Raw genomic sequence first — 20,044 nt, 5'->3', positions numbered from 1 at the left:
AACACAAACACAGGACAGTTTTTCTTGAAAAACAAATGTTTGTTAGCTCACAGGCTAAACTGAATTAACCCCTTAGCTAAATAATAAATAAATAAGTAGCTAAATCCTGAGGTATTCGTGACACAGCCACCTGGCACCAACAAACATGTCAAATTCAAAGTCATTTAAATCCCCATTCTTCCCCATTCTGATGCTCGGTTTGAACTTCAGCAAGTCATCTTCACCACGTCTAGATGCCTAAATGCATTAAGTTGCTGCCATGTGATTGACTGATTAGCAATTTGTGTTACCAAGCAATTGAACAGGTGTACCTAATAAAGTGGCAGGTGAGTGTATGTATTTAGACATGTTTATGTATATATACAAACAAGAAAATAGAGAGACACACTCAACTAAGACAGAAAAAAAATAGAAAAAGTTCTGTGCTTGTTCACAAGGCCAGTGCCACTAAGGGTGCAGTCTCTTTTAGCACACTATGCCTTTCATATCCTGTAGCACATCAGTCTGACCCTGCCCAATTACAGTCCAGCACCAAAATACCAGGCAATTGTTCTTTAAACAAGAGAAAACAACAAACCCCGGACGTACGTTTTCAGCCCACAGAAGGCTAAAACATATATCTGGGGTTTGTTGTTTCTCTTGCTCAGAAAATAATTGCCTGGTATTTCGGCATGGACTGTCATTGTGCAGGGTCAGACTGATATGCTACAGGATATTTTTTCTCTGTGAAAAGGCATACGGCTAGATTACGAGTTTTTGCCGGTAATGGTGTACGTGGCTAACGCACAGTTTTCCCTCACCGCTCACCTAAAGTAACGCTGGTATTACGTTTTTTTTTTTAAAACCCGGCGTTAGCCGGCAAAAGGTGAGCGTAGAGCAGAATTTAGCTCCACATCTCACCTCAATACCAGCGTTGCTTACGGTAGCGGTGAGCTGGCAAAACGTGCTTGTGCACGATTTCCCCATAGGAATCAATGGGGCAGAGCCGGCTGAAAAAAAAAACAACACCAGCTCCTAACGCAGCCCCAATGATTCCTATGGGGGAAACACATTTATGTCTACACCTAACACCCTAATCTGCCGCTCCGGACACCCCAGCCACCTACATTATCCCTATGAACCCCTAATCTGCTGCCCCCAATATCGCCGACACCTACATTATATTTATTAACCCCTACTCTGCTGCCCCCAATGTCGCCGTAACCTAACTACACTTATTAACCCCTAATCTGCTGCCACCAACGTCGCCGCCACTATAATAAAGTTATTAACCCCTAAATCTAAGTCTAACCCTAACACCCCCCTAACTTGAATATAATTTAAATACATCTAAATAAAATTACTATTATTAACTAAATTATTCCTATTTAAAACTAAATACTTACCTATAAAATAAACCCTAAGCTAGCTACAACATAACTAATAGTTACATTGTAGCCATTTTAGGATTTATTTTTATTTTACAGGCAAGTTTGTATTTATTTTAACTAGGTAGAATAGTTATTAAATAGTTATTAACTATTTAATAACTTCCTAGTTAAAATAAATACAAATTCACCTGTAAAATAAACCCTAACCTAAGTTACAATTACACCTAGAACTACACTATAATTAAATAAATAACCTAAATTAACTACAATTAATTACAATTAAATTAAATAAACTAAAGTACGGAAAAAAAACCACTAAATTACAGAAAATAATAAAATAATTACAAAAATTTTAAACTAATTTCACCTAATCTAAACCCCCTAATAAAATAAAAAAGCCCCCCAAAATAATAAAAATCCCTACCCTATACTAAATTACAAATAGCCCTTAAAAGGGCCTTTTGCGGGGCTTTGCCCCAAAGTAATCAGCTCTTTTACCTGTAAAAAAAAAAAAAATACCCCCCAACATTAAAACCCACCACCCAACCCTACTCTAAAACCCACCCAATCCCCCCTTAATAAAACCTAACACTATCCCCTTGAAGATCACCCTACCTTGAGACGTCTTCACCCAACCGGGCAGAAGTTGTCCTCCAGACGGCCAGAAGTCTTCAACCGATCCGGGCAGAAGAGGACCTCCAGACGGGCAGAAGTCTTCATCTAGGCAGCATCTTCTATCTTCATCCATCCGGAGCGGAGCGGGTCCATCGTCAAGCCATCTGACGTGGAGCATCCTCTTCCATCCGACGACTAACACTAAATAACGGTACCTTTAAGTGACGTCATCCAAGATGGCGTCCTTTCATTTCCAATTGGCTGATAGAATTCTATCAGCCAATCGGAATTAAGGTAGAAAAAATCCTATTGGCTGTTCCAATCAGCCAATAGAGCCCACCGCAAGCTATAATAAACATGTTAACCCCTAAACCGCCGCTCCCTGACCCCGCTGCAACTATAATATATGTATTAACCCCTAAACCGCCGCTCCCTGACCCCGCCGCAACTATAATATATGTATTAACCCCTAAACCACCGCTCCCAGACCCCGCCGCAACCTATATTAAATTTATTAACCCCTATCCTGCCCCCCTACACCGTCGCCACTATAATACATTTATTAACCCCTATCCTGCCCCCCCACTACACCGCCGCCACTGTAATAAAATTATTAACCCCTAAACCTAAGTCTAACCCTAACCCTAACACCCCCTAACTTAAATATTAATTAAATAAATCTAAATAATATTTCTATTATGAACTAAATTAATCCTATTTAAAACTAAATACTTACCTTTAAAATAAACCCTAATATAGCTACAATATAAAGAATAATTATATTATAGCTATGTTAGGATTTATTTTTATTTTACAGGCAAATTTCAATTTATTTTAACTAGGTACACTAGCTATTAAATAGTTATTAACTATTTAATAGCTTACCTAGCTAAAATAAAGAGAAATTTACCTGTAAAATAAAAACTAACCTAAGTTACAATTACACCTTACACTACACTATACTTTAATAAATTATTCCTATTTAAAACTAAATCAGCCAATCAGATTGAGCTTGCATTCTATTGGCTGTTCCGATCAGCCAATAGAATGCAAGCTCAATCTGATTGGCTGATTGGATCAGCCAATCGGATTGAACTTCAATCTGATTGGCTGATTCAATCAGCCAATCAGATATTTCCTACCTTAATTCCGATTGGCTGATATAATCCTATCAGCCAATCGGAATTGAAGGGACGCCATCTTGGATGACGTCCCTTAAAGGAGCCTTCATTCGTCGGTAGTCCGTTGGGAAAGAAGGATGTTCCGTGTCGGCGGAATGAAGATGGATCCTGAAGAAGAAGATTGAAGACCCCGCTTGGAAGATGACATCGCCCGGATCGAAGACTTCTTCAGCGCCGCTTGGAGGATCACTTCATCGGATGGAAGACTTCTTCAGCGCCGCTTGGAGGATCACTTCATCGGATGGAAGATTTCTTCAGCGCCCCTTGGAGCATAACTTCTGCCGCTCCGGATCTCCTCTTCGGTTCCATCGATGCTCGGCTGAGTGAAGACGACTCAAGGTAGGATGATCTTCAGGGGGGTAGTGTTAGGTTTTTTTAAGGGGGGTTTGGGTTAGATTAGGGGTATGTGGGTGGTGGGTTGTAATGTTGGGGGGGGTTGTATTTTTCTTTTACAGGCAAAAGAGCTGAATTTTTTGGGGCATGCCCCACGAAAGGCCCTTTTAAGGGCTGGTAAGGTAAAAGAGCTTTGAACTTTTTTAATTTAGAATAGGGTAGGGCATTTTTTTATTTTGGGGGGCTTTTTTATTTTATTAGGGGGCTTAGATTAGGTGTAAGTAGCTTAAAATTGTTGTAATATTTTTTAAATGTTTGTAACTTATTTTTTTTTATTTTTTGTAACTTAGCTTTTTTTATTTTTTGTACTTTAGTTAGTTTATGTAATTGTATTTAATTGTAATTATTTGTATTTAATTTATTTAATTAATGTAATGATAGTGTAGTGTTAGGTTTAATTGTAACTTAGGTTAGGATTTATTTTACAGGTAATTTTGTATTTCTTTTAGCTAGGTAGTTATTAAATAGTTAATAACTATTTAATAACTATTCTAACTAGCTAAAATAAATACCAAGTTACCTGTAAAATAAATATAAATCCTAAAATAGCTACAATGTAATTATTAATTATATTGTAGCTATCTTAGGGTTTATTTTACAGGTAAGTATTTAGTTTTAAATAGGAATAATTTATTAAAGTATAGTGTAGTGTTAGGTGTAATTGTAACTTAGGTTAGTTTTTATTTTACAGGTAAATTTCTCTTTATTTTAGCTAGGTAAGCTATTAAATAGTTAATAACTATTTAATAGCTAGTGTACCTCTTTAAAATAAATTGAAATTTGCCTGTAAAATAAAAATAAATCCCAACATAGCTACAATATAATTATTCTTTATATTGTAGCTATATTAGGGTTTATTTTAAAGGTAAGTATTTAGTTTTAAATAGGATTAATTTAGTTCATAATAGAAATATTATTTAGATTTATATAATTAATATTTAAGTTAGGGGGTGTTAGGGTTAGGGTTAGACTTAGGTTTAGGGGTTAATAATTTTATTACAGTGGCAGCGGTGTAGTGGGGGGCAGGATAGGGGTTAATAAATTTATTATAGTGGCGACAGTGTAGGGGGGCAGGATAGGGGTTAATAAATTTAATATAGGTTGCGGCGGGGTCCGGGAGCGGCGGTTTAGGGGTTAATACATATATTATAGTTGTGGCGGGGTCAGGGAGCGGCGGTTTAGGGGTTAATACATATATTATAGTTGCGGCGGGGTCAGGGTGCGGCGGTTTAGGGGTTAATATGTATAGAGTAGCTTGCGGTGGGCTCCGGGAGCGGCGGTTTAGGGGGTAATACATTTATTTAGTTGCGGCGGTGTAGGGGGGGACAGATTAGGGGTGTTTAGACTTGGGGTACATGTTAGGGTGTTAGGTGTACACAGCTCCCATAGGAATCAATGGGATGTCTGTCAGCAGCGAACATGAACTTTCGCTATGGTCAGACTCCCATTGATTCCTATGGGATCCGCCGCCTCCAGGGCCGTAAAAGTGCTGAGCGTACCTGCTAGTTTATTTATAACTAGCCAAAGTAGTCAGATTGTGCCGCACTTGTGTGCGGAACATCTGGAGTGACGTAAGAATCGATCTGTGTCGGACTGAGTCCGGCGGATCGAAGCTTACGTCACAAAATTCTACTTTTGCCGGTCTCTAGCCTTTTATAACTACGGCGAATTAGCCTCGCCACAAATACGCTGCGGAATTCCAGCGTATTTGAGGTTGACGGCTTGATAACTAGGCCCCACTGTATCTAGAGTTTGAATGAGGAGCTAGTTATTAGAGAAAACGTATACTAGATTGTACTGTTTCATGAAACTTGTATATGTGTGTATGGCAGAATTTTGTTTTGATCTAAAATGTTACATAACCTCTCTTATTCACTCTCCTACCTGAGACCTATTCTGATACTACTCCAATCCTCAAGTCAGCATTTATTATGTTGTTTTTGCAGGTATCTGCTTCCTAATAAGAACCTTTTTTTTTTTTGACACGTTCTCTAATGTACATGTATCTTCAACAGGCCTCTTAGTCTAATCATACACTTAGTTTTATCTCTCATACTTAAGATTAGTAGCGTTTCCATTAAATGACACTTTATTATAAGGTCTTACTCACTAACCCTGCATATGACCTCTGCCCCTACTCTAATACTTTAAAATTAAGATTATGGCGTTTATTACTCATATGACCTCTGGTTGGGTCTCTACAAATTTAGTCTTAATACACAGTACCAACTCCTCTGTACAGTCATCACAGGATAATCTCTCACATATAGTTTGGTTTAACCCCTCGGCTAGTACATACCGAGTCAGATTAGCCATACGCTATCAGGAAAAGTTTTTCTGAGCTAAATCTTTCTCCTATCTATTATAGGGACAAAATTTTAGAAACAGTTCTCGCTATGATGTTTTTACAGACTATGAGACGTTCATGCTTTTTCACTGAGGAATCACTTCCCCACTTTGCAACTTGGTACAGTACATTTCCCCCTTATCCTTCCCTATTTAACTTAGTTTAGATACCTCATCGGACATCTCATACCATATAGGACTCACCCCTGTCCCTAAACAGCCATTTCCTTCTTCCCTTCCTTAGCCCCTCTAGATTCATACGGCAAACCCTACTTTAATAGGCCTCTCCTTGGACAACCTCCAGCTGAAGCACCTACCCTCAATAATTTACTCTAAGAAGACCGGTTCATATTATTAAAATACTCCCCCGCCCCTCTTTAAGCGGCTCTTGGCCGCTGTACCCCTTTACCTATTACCCTGATCAATAACTATGCTCACTATCTCTATCTCTCCTATAGTCTATAACATACCTGAGTCTTAGTTACCACAATATTACTTACATTATAAAAAATGAGGTCATTTCCAATTAGACTCAACATTATACTACTAACATAATACTTTCTATGGTATCTTTATTGAAACTCACTTACAGAGTACAATACATCAGGTAGGTTTACCAAGATGTAGTGATGCATATCTGATTTTTTTTTTTTTTTTCCTCGTACACCAATATGATACCTATGTTGTTAATTTGTATGTCAATGAAGTTAAAACTTCTTATATTGTTCTGAAACCTATTGTCTCCTGGACTGCTATAGTCTTATTGCTTGCTATATGTTTTGCAAACCTCAATAACAAACTTTATTTAAAAAAATAAAATAATAATAATAAAATTCCCTACCCTATACTAAATTACAAATAGCCCTTAAAAGGGTCTTTTGCGGGGCATTGCCCCAAAGTAATCAGCTCTTTTACCTGTAAAAAAAAATACAATACCCCCCAACATTAAAACCCACACACCCAACCCTACTCTAAAACCCACCCAATCCCCCCTTAAAAAAAACTAACACTACCCCCTTGAAGATCACCCTACCTTGAGCCGTCTTCACCCAGTCGGGCACAAGTGGACGTCCAGAGGGGCAGAAGTCTTCATCCGATCTGGCCAGAAGAAGTCCTCCAAGCGGCAGAAGTCTTCATCCAGGCGGCATCTTCTATCTTCTTCCATCCGGAGCGGAGCGGGTCCATCTTGAAGACATCCGACACAGAGCATCCTCTTCCATCCGACGGCAACTGAAGAATGAAGGTTCCTTTAAGTGACGTCATCCAAGATGGCATCCCTTCAATTCTGATTGGCTGATAGAATCCTATCAGCCAATCGGAATTAAGGTAGGAAAAATTCTATTGGCTGATGCAATCAGCCAATAGGATTGAAGTTCAATCCTATTGGCTGATCCAATCAGCCAATAGGATTGAGCTTGCATTCTATTGGCTGATTGGAACAGCCAATAGAATGTGAGATCAATCCTGATGGGTGATTGCATCAGCCAATAGGATTTTTCCTACCTTAATTCCGATTGGCTGATAGGATTCTATCAGCCAATCGGAATTGAAGGGATGCCATCTTGGATGACGTCACTTAAAGGAACCTTCATTCTTCAGTCGCCGTCGGATGGAAGAGGATGCTCCGCGTCTAATGTCTTCAAGATGGACCCGCTCCGCTCCGGATGGAAGAAGATTTGTATTTGTTTTAATTAGGAAGTTATTAATTAGTTAATAACTATTTAATAACTATTGTACCTAGTTAAAATAAATAAAAAGTTGCCTGTAAAATCAATATAAATCCTAAGATAGCTACAATGTAACTATTAGTTATATTGTAGCTATCTTAGGGTTTATTTTATAGGTAAGTATTTAGTTTTATAATTTATTTAATTGTAGTACATTTATTTAGATGTATTTAAATTATATTTAAGTTAGGGGGGTGTTAGTGTTAGGGTTAGATTTAGGTCTAGGGGTTAAGAAATGTATTATAGTTGCGGCGACGTTGGCGGCGGCAGATTAGGGGTATTTAAATTTAATATAGTTGCGGCGATGTTGGGGGGGCAGATTAGGGGTTAATAACTATAATGTAGGTGTCTGCGATGTTGGGGGCAGTAGATTAGGGGTTCATAAGTATAATATAGGTGGCGGCGGTGTCCGGAGCGGCAGATTATGGGTTAATAATATAATGTAGGTGTCGGCGATGTTGGGGGCGGCAGATTAGGGGTTAATAAGTGTAAGATTAGGGGTGTTTAGACTCGGGGTTCATGTTAGGGTGTTAGGTGCAGACATAAAATTAATTTTCCCCTAGGAAACAATGGGGCTGCGTTAGGAGCTGAACGCTGCTTTTTTCAGGTGTTAGGTTTTTTTTCAGCCAGCTCAGCCCCATTGTTTCCTATGGGGAAATCGTGCACAAGCACGTTTTGCCAGCGTACCGCTACCATAAGCAACGCTGGTATTACAGTGAGATGTGGAGCTAAATTTTGCTCAATGCTCACTTTTCTGAGGCTAACGCCGGCTTGAAGAAAACTTGTAATACCAGCATTGGCTTAAGTGAGCGGTAAGAAAAAAAGGCTCGTTAGCAACGCACAGCCTTACCGACAAAAACTCGTAATCTAGCTGTATATTACAGTACTAAGCAACTTAATTATTAAGAAGAGGGGTTTTGCAGTCTATACTTTTATAAATTCATTTTTTTTGTTTTAATTTTCTGTGAAATCTTTTAAGAATTGCACATGATTTGGCTAATGTGTTGATAATGTATAAATTAGTATGGTTTATTATTTGAAGTGATATAAGGCTATTTTTGGTTAGTTGTTGAACAATAATCTCCCTCTAATTCCATTAAACTTTATATTATAACATTGGGATATATTTAGTTAATCAAGTGTTGTTAAATCATTAATCAATATTTTGGCATTGGATTAATGTTATAAATTGTTCAAGTAAACTTTAATTGCGGTATTTGATCATTAATTCATTTTGAGTTAAGGTAGATTTATAGATTATATTGTGTCCATAATACATAGGTACCAGACAATTGAATTGAATATGAATTAATATAGATATCTCTATAGCCTGCTTTATACGTTAATATTGTATTAACCAATTGATATATATCTGTCATAAGTGATATTCAGTTACTACATAAATATGTCACAATAACAATATCAGTGTGTTCAAAGAAATAAACTGGTCAGAATTTAGGAATTAATTTAATTTGAGATTTAATAATACAATTTATAATAATTTTGGCATAATAATTTCTAGATATCTCAATAGCATTTTGGAATACACTACAGAGATTATATAAAGTTTCACTGGATTGTATTGATAAGATTCTACTATATTAATTGGTGGTATTGCTGACGATAATTTTATTATTGATTATAAATATTCATAATTTCATTAATCAAAAATATTGTTACATAAATATATAACACGTTGGAGGACACTCCTGAGATGTACTAATATTATTAGGATATACCGCTGAGATATTCTAAATAGACAAAATTATATCATATTACTGGAGGTTACTACTGAAATCAATTAAATAAATAAATAAAAATGTAACCTAAGTTAAATATAATAATATAATTGGTGGCAACATTAGATTAAATACACCAACAACATAAATGCATTTGTGATTGGCTGATGGCTGTCACATGATACATAGAGTGGAAATAGACATAAATTAAAGATTTGTCAGAAAAAAAATCCACTACTCATTTGAAGTTCAGGCTAACTGCTATTGCATTGTCATTTTATCCTGCTTTTGTTTATTATGCAAATCTACTGTATTTACTGGTCCTTTAAGGGTACATTATGCTACCTTAGCACTGAGGTCCAATTTAGTCACCAAAGGTACATATTTGCCTTTGAAATGTACAATCTGCAAGGGTACCAATATGTTCCTGTGTTAAAGGGTAGAGCGGATGTACCTTTGAAGATACTGCCCTTATAACAAGCTGTTGTACCCCTAAAGGTACAGTTTTTGTACCTTTTTTTCTGACAGTTTTCCAACAAACATGATGCCTCTCAGAGATTAACTATGGGTTAACTGTAGGACTTGATTAAAGAGCTCTCCTGTATAATAGTCTCTGACAGTGGATGCAATTTAACTGCTCAGCAATTCAAATGATAAATACTTCTCTGACAGTTGCAGGTTCAAGTCAAGTTATCAATAGTGGAGCACTTTATAGGGCCTAATGCGTTTTGGGCATAAGCCATGTGTGCGCTCTTTCCATGATAACAATAAAGCATACAGAGCTGAAATAAAAAACCTAAGTTTAAACTATAAAGTAATCTAACATTACTATTTTAAAACAATAAAATTAACGGAAAATAAAAAAAAAACTAAATTACAAATTAAAATAATCGTAACATTACGAAAAAATAAAAAAATGACATTACAAAAAAATAAAAACTCTAAAATTGCGAAAAATAAAAAACTCTAAGATTACAAAAAATAATAAACAAAATTATCCAAAATAATAAAAATTAAACTTAATACCTCTATAAAAACAAAAAAGCTCCCCAGAAAATCTACTCACAGTTCCTGAAGTCCGGACATCCATTTTCATCCAGGCAGCGACATCTTCATCCATCCCGGTGGCGTGGAGCTGTGGAGGCGTGGAACATCGTCGCGGGTGGCGTGGACATCCAGCATGGAGGATCCGCTTCATCCCTGACGTACACTAAAGCTTGAATGCAAGGTACCCGTTTAAAAATGGGGTACTTAGCATTCCTATTGGCTGACATTTTCAAATCAGCCAATAGGATGAGAGCTACTGAAATCCTATAGGCTGATTTAAACAGATTTGCTGGATGTCCGCGCCGCCGGCGACGATGCTCCGTGCCTCCACAGCTCCGTGCTACCGGCATAAAGATAGGAGATGCCCCTGAAATGGATGAAGATGTTGCCGCCTGGATGAAGACTTCTCGCCGCCTGGATGAAGATAAATGTCCAGACTTCAGAAACTGTGAGTAGATTTTCTGGGGTTAGTGTTATGTTTGTGTTAGTTTTTTTAGATTAGGGATGGGCAGTAAAAGAGCTGATTGAAAAAGAGCTGAATGCCCTTTTAAGGGCAATGCCCATACAAATGCTCCTTTAGCTTAGTTTTTTTTTTGGGGGGGGGGTTGGTTTGGTGGGGGTGTTTACTGTTAGGGGGACTTTGTAATATTTAGGTAAAAGAGCTGTTTAATTTAGGGCAATGCCCTACAAAAGGCCCTTTTAAGGGCTATTCGTAGTTTATTGTTAGGTTAGGGGGTGTTTTTTTTTTTTGTTTGTTTGTTTTGTTTATATAGGGGTATTAGATTAGGTGTAATTTTTATTATTTAGTTTATTATTTTTTTGTAATCTTAGAGTTTTTATTTTTTTGAAATGTAATATTTTTTTGGAGTGTTAGGATTTTTTTAAATTTGTAATTTAGTTTTTTTTATTTTTCTTTAATTTTAATGTTTTAAAAAGGCAGTGAAAGGACCAAATGGGACTGTAGCAACCTAAGGGTTAAGGCTGTAGGGAGTGAGATAGGAGTAGAGGGCTGGGTAGTGAAGTTAGTGCAACATTGTTGCTAGTTTAGGGAGGAGCCCCTGTCTGACCTTAAAATGTGCTGATTTCAGTTTCCTTGCCCTCTTCTCCTGGTATCCTGAAGCAGAGACGTTTCTGTTCTTTCTTTAGTCGATTAGGCCTTTATCTTGCTAGGATGCATCGCTCCAGACGATCCAGCTTGCCTCCTGCTCGTTTCAGGGAACTTCAATTTCAAACAGGGAGAAAGCAGATAAGTACCATTGACAATTCAGAAAATATAGATGATGTTGTCCCTCCAACTCAGCATTCTAGTGAACACACAGCACAATCTATTTCACAGCAGAGGTCCCAAGACACATTAACAGTTATACCCGAGTCCCCAGAGCAACATCACTTAGCTGTTGCTGGGCCTGTTGTTTCAGGGACGGATGTTAGTGGGCCTTATGTGGGGCCTAGTGTAGGCCCATCTACTAGTGCAGCCATCTCCGATGGTGTAGTCACCAGTATGGCTGATAATACATGCATTGGTGGTTCAGGGACAGGGGAATTGGGGCATCCTAGTCTGGCCTCTTACAGCTTGGGAACGAATGGAATGGCGCAAGAGAGTGCGGGGCCTTCAAATATGGCGCCGGGTAGTGTGGGGCCTGCAAATATTGCGCCCAGTAACAGTTTAACAGGCATTGGTGGCGCAGGGCAAAATGTGAGGGCACAACTGGCCGGTCTCCCCCACATCCGATCCGCCATTTCGCAAACAATGCAGGGCACGTATCAACCCAGTGACATCATTGGTGGTTCAGGGCCTACTCCGTCCTATTTCTTGCAGCCGCCTCCGCGGTTGAATTCCTCTTACCTGCCTCCTCGGTTGAATTCCTCTTTGCGTCGGTACCTCCAGCAGCAGCGTCGGTGGTTTCGGCATTCCTTGCTTCGGTTGCAGCAGCAATGGCCTCTTCATCCTCCATTCCAGTGATGGCGTCTTCATCCTCCATTCCGGTTGGTCCTCACGCTTTACCGGAAGTTGTCGTCGCACGCCCCGCCCCTTCCAGTTACGTCACCGGAAGTCATTCAGCAAACGGTCCTCAGCGTGAACGGTCCATCGCTCCTCGGATTGCAGGTGAGCATCACGAGAGAGCTTTGGGCCTGGTTGGACCTGGGCAATCAGGGGCAAGTATTCAGCGGGGCAATGTCGCTTCAGGGGCCAATATCGCTTCAGGGGCCAATATTGCTAGGGGGTTGTTTAGTGCTAGGGGGCATATTGGAAGTAGAGTTTGGGCCAGAGGGTGCGGCACAACTAGGCAGGTTACTGGCAAAAGAATTGATAAAGGAAAAACGCCGCTACGAAAATCACAGGGAAAAAGGCCTGGGCCTAGTAATATGCCACGCAATAAAGGTGCTACGCAGCACACTGCAGCACACAACGTTAGCACTATGCAGCACACAGTAGATGCGCAGGGACATGCAAATACACCTATCGAGCAGCAGCATAATTTAATGGCTATTAATATGCAGCATAGCAGGGATGCACAGCACACTGAAGCGCATAACATTAGCGCTATGCAGCACATAGTAGATGGGCAGGGATCTGCACCTATAGCTATTGATCAGCAGCAAAATTGAATTGCCATGACTACGCAGCATAGCAGGGCTAGTTCAGCAACTGTAATTCAGGCACAAGCAGCTAATGTTTTGCAGAATGTATCGCAGGCTCATTATTCTGGACTGAATGTGCCAGCTAACACTGGCAGGGTGAGTGGCTTGCATGTTGCAGAGGCTTCTAGATTGAATGTTGATAATTTCACTAATCATTCATCACACATACCCATAATTCATGATCATCGTATGCATGGGCAGAATGCTGATTTGTTACATGATGGCACCTCAGCAGGCAGGGTTAATGTGAATGCATCAGAAGCTAGGTGTAATCAGGTTTCTCAAAATGAAGCATTAGCAGCTCCTGCCATGCCACAAGTTCGCAATGCTCGCAAATTATTTTCTCTCTTACAGGGGGTCATGCAACCGCAAAACCAGGCGTCAGGCATGGGTTCTCTTCAGGAAGCATCTATCCTGCCAGCCACCTCGCAGTAAGCATCAGGGTCGGCGACAAGCTCTACCCAAATTCAGCAAGCTACAACGAATGCTCCAGTTCAATCGGCTTCGGAGCAAATAACACCACAATCTGCACCTGCCACTGCTCAAGTTCCACCATCCTCCTCTGCCACCGGTGAGTCATGTGCAAATGTATATAATGAGCATAATACACCTACATTCACACATGATAGATCTGATTTGGCTGACTCATCCTTATCCGAATCAGACTCAGGTAGTGACACGTCGCTAGGCTTGAGAGGAAAGGGTCAGAAGAGGATGTTTCACATGGTCAAAAAGATGTGGCGCGAGATGCAGTCAGGAGGGTTTAAACAAAATAGCATGGTTCCTGAAGTGGCACCGCCGGTGGTTACACAACCCCCGGCGGTGGCTCAGTCAGCTCCTCAGGGTAGTCAGTTGCAGAATGCCCCATTTACTATTATCCCTGAGAGAAAGGTTGCAATGCATGGGGACACTATTCCCTCGTATATTCCTTTGCTGCATGCCCATTTAAAGTCCAAGATTGTTAAAAAAATACAGCAGGGGAAATACGTCAATATTTTTGAATTATCCCCTGAGGCTTATAGGCAGAAGGAGAAAAGCTCCGATGTAACTTGCCCTAAGAGGTTTAAACGCCCGGAAACTTTTGAGGAGTGGCTCATTTGTTTTAGAGTGTTTTCCTCCTGTTATCTAGAGAGATACCCGAATCAAAACCTCGCCATTCTAAAATACACAGAATCAATCCACTGGATTCAAAGGAAATTCAGTGAGGGGGCATGGCGGGACTATGACTCGGAGTTCAGGCGCAAAATGGCAGGTAATCCAGTGCTTACATTTGATTGTACGGATTCCCATCTTTGGCAGCGCCTGGGCCCTCAGTGTTCTCCCTCCACGTCCACCTCAGCAGTGCCTCAGTCCTTTCGGAACCAGAAAGGAAAGCGTAGGGGTGGATCCTGCTGGGCTTTCCAAGATAACAAATGCGAAAAAGGAAGCGCATGCGGATTCAGGCATAATTGCAAGTTCTGCGGTGGGTTGCACCCAGGTTGCGATTGCAAAAGGAAGGATACCACAGCTAATAGACCCCAAAATAGAGCCCTTACTGGCCAGAAAAGCTCACTCCCCAGTGAGGGCTCACGCGCTTGAATTATGGCTGCGTTATTACCCCAATCGCGAAGCTGCAAATTTATTAAGAGAGGCTTTCAACAGCGGCTTCGTTATTCCAGTTAATGCGATTGTTAAGGGGTCAGTCAAACATAGAAACCTACGCTCAGTATATGATTACCCACAAGTAGTACAAGAAAAATTAGACAAGGAAATACGCCTAGGCCGCATGATAGGGCCCTTCCATTCCCCTCCGTTTCTGAACATGGTCATCTCGCCATTAGGAGTAGTCCCAAAGAAAGAGCCGGTGAAATTTTGGCTGATACAGCACCTTTCCTACCCTAAAGGAAGCTCAGTGAATGACGCTATTGATCCTGAGCTTAGCTCAGTGTGGTATCAATCTTTTGATAGCGCGCTTGAGCTAGTCCAGGGGTGTGGTAGAGGTGCTTTATTGGCGAAATTAGATATCGAATCCGCGTTTCGTTTGTTGCCCCTACATCCTTCTGCCTTCCCACTGATGGGTTGTAAGTTCCAGGGTGGTTTCTATGTTTCTATGTTGATCGATGCCTGTGCCATTTCTTGTGCCTTATTTGAGAAATTCAGCACGTTTTTGCACTGGGCCGTAGCTCATAGGGTTGGTAGGGATTGCATTGCACACTATCTGGATGACTTCTTGATAGTAGGTCGGAAGGATTCTGAGGATTGCTTAGAAGCAATGAACATAATGCGAGAGCTGATGGCTTTTTTAGGGGTTCCTCTTGCTGAGGAGAAAACCCAAGGTCCAGTTACCTGCTTAACCTTCCTCAGCATAGATATTGACACAGAGAAAATTATTTGCAGATTGCCTATTGACAAGGTGCAGAGTATGTTAGAGGCGGTTAAAGCGGCCGTGTCATCAAAGTACATTACTCTGAAACAGCTGCAGTCAATCCTTGGCCTATTAAATTTTGCTTGTTGGGTTATCCCCATGGGGAGGGTATTTAATCGCAGGCTCAAAAGTAAATTATGTGGCAAGACCAATCCAGCGGTGAAAATATATATTTCAGGGGGAATGACTGCCAACCTAAAGGTGTGGGAGTCTTTTCTGCAGCACTTTAACGGCATTCGTTTCTGGCGCTCACAACCTATCTCAAGTCAGCTACTTCATCTGTTTACTGACGCCGCGGGATCCGGTGGTTATGGGGCATACTTTCAGGGGGAGTGGAGCGTGGGCCCTTGGCCTGCAGATTGGAAGAGTAGGGGTTTAACCCGTAATCTCACGCTCCTGGAATTGTTCCCCATAGTCATGGCGATCGAGCTCTGGGGAAAACAGTTTTCTAATAGGAATGTTATTTTCTGGACGGATAACCTGAGTGTAGTGCATGCCATAAATAGATTGTCCGCCACTTCGGCTGCTGTGGTCTGCTTGTTACGACACTTGGTGTTACGCTGTTTGGAACTTAACATTCAGTTTCAAGCTAAACATGTCCCGGGGTGAACAATGTAATTGCTAACGCCCTATCTAGGTTTGAATCGGCAACATTTAGGCGTCTTGCCCCTTGCGCTGCCAGATTAGGCTTACCCTGTCCCCAATTTCTTTGGCAGCTTCTGAATCCTGGGTATCCCTGCTCCCTTTAGTCCGCGCATCATTGGCTCCATCCACCTGGTACTCTTATGTCAGGTCTTGGAGGGAATGGGAGTCCTTCTGCCATGATCAGGAAGTGGAGGCGGCTACAGCTACGCAATTTGTCTTATGTAACTGGCTGGTGAGTTTATGGTCGGCTGGGGCACGCCCCGGTGCCGTTCAGGCTCGCATAGCCGCGCTCGCTTTTTTCTATCGGGCACTCGCATTACCTGATCCCACAAATTCATTTTTTGTGCGGCGCGTGCTCAAGGATTGGGATCTGTCAAATTTATCACACGGTATAACAATCAGCATTACCAGATTAAAAAGATTATTAATAAACATTGGAATGTGTTAAAAACTTGACCCTGTGTTACAAAGGGTATTAAGTGATAAACCTGAAGTTATTTTTAGGAAGAATAAAGACCTTAAAAATTACATAGCACCCACTGAACTTAGACATAAAACATCAAATGGTAGCCTAACTAGTTGGTGTGGCAGTAATGTAGGCTTGTATCCATGTAAGGTCCCTGAATGCATTATGTGCCCTTTAATTGATAGGAACCACACCACATTTACTAATTATAATGGTAAACGGGTATACAAGTGCAAATTCACCAATTAAGCTGCAAATGTGGAAAAATCTATATAGGTAGGACAAAAAGAAAAATCAAATATAGACTAAGAGAGCATGTAAAAAATATAGAATCAGGTTTTGACAATCACAGCGTCTCGTAGCATTTCAAAATTTGTCACAATCAGAATCCCAAGGACCTTAATATAAAAGTTATTGAATGGGTAGCACCAGATAAATGGGATACTAATAGGTTGTTGAAATTGAGACAAAGGGAAACTTATTGGATTAAAACTTTAGACTGCTTAGAACCTAAAGGGTTAAACATTGAATTAGATATACAAGCATTTCTATGAAGTAAATACTATCTTGCTAACTTGTTTTAGTCTTAAATAATCCTTTTATAATTTGATGTTTTACTGTTCTTCTATACATGTATTTTTATTGTATGTAGTGAAATGTTTTGTTTTATTTTTATTTTTATTTTTCAGCGAGTTTTTAGAGATCGTAATGAATTATTTATTTATGGGAACTATTATGAATTTTGATCTAATGATTGAATAACATATGAACTATAGGTATGTATTTGAGTACTATTTAATGGTTTTAATATCTGTTTTTAATTTGTATACATTACATGTGGACTATTAATATTTATGATGTATGAATTAGCCTACTAACGTGGTACTTATAATATGTACTTGTATTTTTATTTCCATTTTATTCTCATTTTGTGATTAGCACAATACGTATGAAAGTATTTTAAATACTGAAGTTGCTATTAATGTTGCTCCAAATTAGGGGCTTTGTATTAGCTAGCAAACTCTGCTCCACCGCTTGGACTTCTATTAATATGAACTCTGAGCCGGGTTATCATTGGCTATTTCCCGGTATATAAAGGCCTAGGTGGAGCAGTATTGGCATTCTTGATAAAGTCCCGTCGATCGGGACGAAACGCGTTGAAGAAACATACAAGTTCCCTACCTTTTTGTCCCCACAAGGGAACCGTAGCTTACAATCCTACTGCAAACAGCTGAGAATCTACGCTGAATACCTTAACGACGTCACCTCCCCGCGACTGCAGAGCGGGATCAGAAGGACGGTTAAAACAGCGTGAGACTTAGATATCCCGATACCATACCATTCAACACCGGAGTGATCCTGAACAGACATCAGGGGGATATGTATGGCAGTTGGCCTTGATATGAACAATACATCTATTTATCTTGTGAGTGTTTTTAATTCACTTTGCTTGTCCAAATAAACTATTATTCCCTACATTTGAGTCGGCGCTCCTCTCTTTTTCCTTTTTTTTTACAGCAAAAAGATTCCCGCAAGCCCATTACCCGGGAGCGCCTGGAGAAACTGGTCGTGGCCTTGGAGGCGGTGTGCTCTTCTCCATATGAGCTCAGTTTATTCCAGTCAGCTTTTGTATTGGCATACGCGGCTGCCCTGCGCATAGGCAAACTGGTTTCCCCATCCAAACGTTGCACCAATAAGGGTGTCCAAATTCAGCATATTAAAGCATCCCCTGACTCTATTTTGCTCTTCCTCCCCCGTTCAAAAACTGATCAGCAAAGCAGGGGGATTTGGGTGACCATTTCCACAATGTCGGGTGATTGCTGCCCTGTCAAATTAGTGAACCTATATCTGGCTGCTCGTCCCCCACTTCCAGCATGGATAAAAACCCGTATCCCCAATGTCACCTTGGGTTGGTCTAACATTATCCCGAGGCTGGACTGGAGGCACATGTCCTCACATAGTGCAGCGTATAGGGTCAGGAAAACAATTAATTCAACCGTAGGCACAGAGCAGGGAGGTTTCGTGGTCAGACACGATGCCTTAACAGCTGACAAGATTGAGCATTACAGGAAGGATAGGGTACATTTAGAGGATGCAGCCTTGGATATATTTATTAGTGATATTCGAAGGTCTCTTATCCCCTTCCTTTAAGTCAGGTGCTAGTGTTATCTTGTGGCGGCAAGGATACCATCTCCGAGGTTATCTTGTGGCGGGAGGTAGTGGTCTTGTTGCGTGGGGAGAGGGTGAACGGGGGGAGCGATGGCCAATCTAAAAGTGGGAGGGGCGGATAGCCTCAGGTGCACATGAGGTGCCCCTCCTTCCCCTTGTGGGTGGGTCCATCCACTTGCTTCCCTCAGTAGCATCTCCCAGGGCAGAGGGGACTCTCCCCTCTGCTGCAGTCTCCATTGGGGCCACTGACCTCCTGTAGCGCTGGGTTAGCCAGCTCTTGTTTGCCGCCAGCTTAGCCTTGTTGGCTTCTAAGTTATGTTTACTTTTATAATAAACAATTTTAACCTGTGACGGTTTAAAATGTATCCACTAAAGCTAAGTTGTTGTGTCGTTATTTATAGTTTCATAGTTATAAGTTATTATAGAGTATAAGTTATTATAAGGTTATTGGTTGTTATATTTCCCTCTCTGCTGGTAACGAGCTGTAGGCCTTTAATCCCTTAAGGCAGTGAAAGGACCAAATGGGACTGTAGCAACCTAAGGGTTAAGGCTGTAGGGAGTGAGAAAGGAGTAGAGGGCTGGGTAGTGAAGTTAGTGCAACATTGTTGCTAGTTTAGGGAGGAGCCCCTGTCTGACCTTAAAATGTGCTGATTTCAGTTTCCTTGCCCTCTTCTCCTGGTATCCTGAAGCAGAGACGTTTCCCCTCCCTCCCTTCCCTTGTTCTGGCGGCCCGAAGATTATAATATACCGCTATGGCATAGTTATGATTAGTCAATCTAAGCTCAGTAAGCCTATAGCCGTAGTATATGATTCTCCATTCTCCATCATACTGCTTTCCTCGGTCAGAGCGGCCTGGGGTGGCAGTTATCCTCACAGGCGGAGAATACTTACACCCTGACTGCGGGAGGTCGTGGCCTTGTTGTGTGGGGAGAGGGTGAACGTGGGGAGCGATGGCCAATCTAAAAGTGGGAGGGGCGGATAGCCTCAGGTGCACATGAGGTGCCCCTCCTTCCCCTTATGGGTGGGTCCATCTGCTTGCTTCCCTCAGTAGCATCTCCCAGGGCAGAGGGGACCCTCCCCTCTGCTGCAGTCTCCGTTGGGGCCACTGACCTCCTGTAGCGCTGGGTTAGCCAGCTCTTGTTTGCCGCCAGCTTAGCCTTGTTGGCTCCTAAGTTATCTTTACTTTTATAATAAACAATTTTAACCTGTGACGGTTTAAAATGTATCCACTAAAGCTAAGTTGTTGTGTCGTTATTTATAGTTTCATAGTTATAAGTTATTATAGAGTATAAGTTATTA

General features: G+C 40.9%; 1 long non-coding RNA gene across 1 annotated transcript in view; it reads left to right on the top strand.

The window, feature by feature from the left end:
* Nucleotides 1–20,044, top strand: part of LOC128656366 (uncharacterized) — a 448,845-nt gene that overhangs the window by 265,104 nt on the left and 163,697 nt on the right. Inside the window, exon 2 of the long non-coding RNA XR_008401994.1 lies at nucleotides 13,416–13,632. This is a non-coding gene — a long non-coding RNA (uncharacterized LOC128656366). The remainder of the gene's footprint in view (nucleotides 1–13,415; nucleotides 13,633–20,044) is intronic.

Source organism: Bombina bombina, chromosome 4 (assembly GCF_027579735.1).
Source record: "Bombina bombina isolate aBomBom1 chromosome 4, aBomBom1.pri, whole genome shotgun sequence".
Lineage (NCBI taxonomy): Eukaryota > Metazoa > Chordata > Amphibia > Anura > Bombinatoridae > Bombina > Bombina bombina.
Note: the sequence above shows the minus strand (reverse complement) of the source record. Positions and strands in the feature narration are given on the sequence as shown.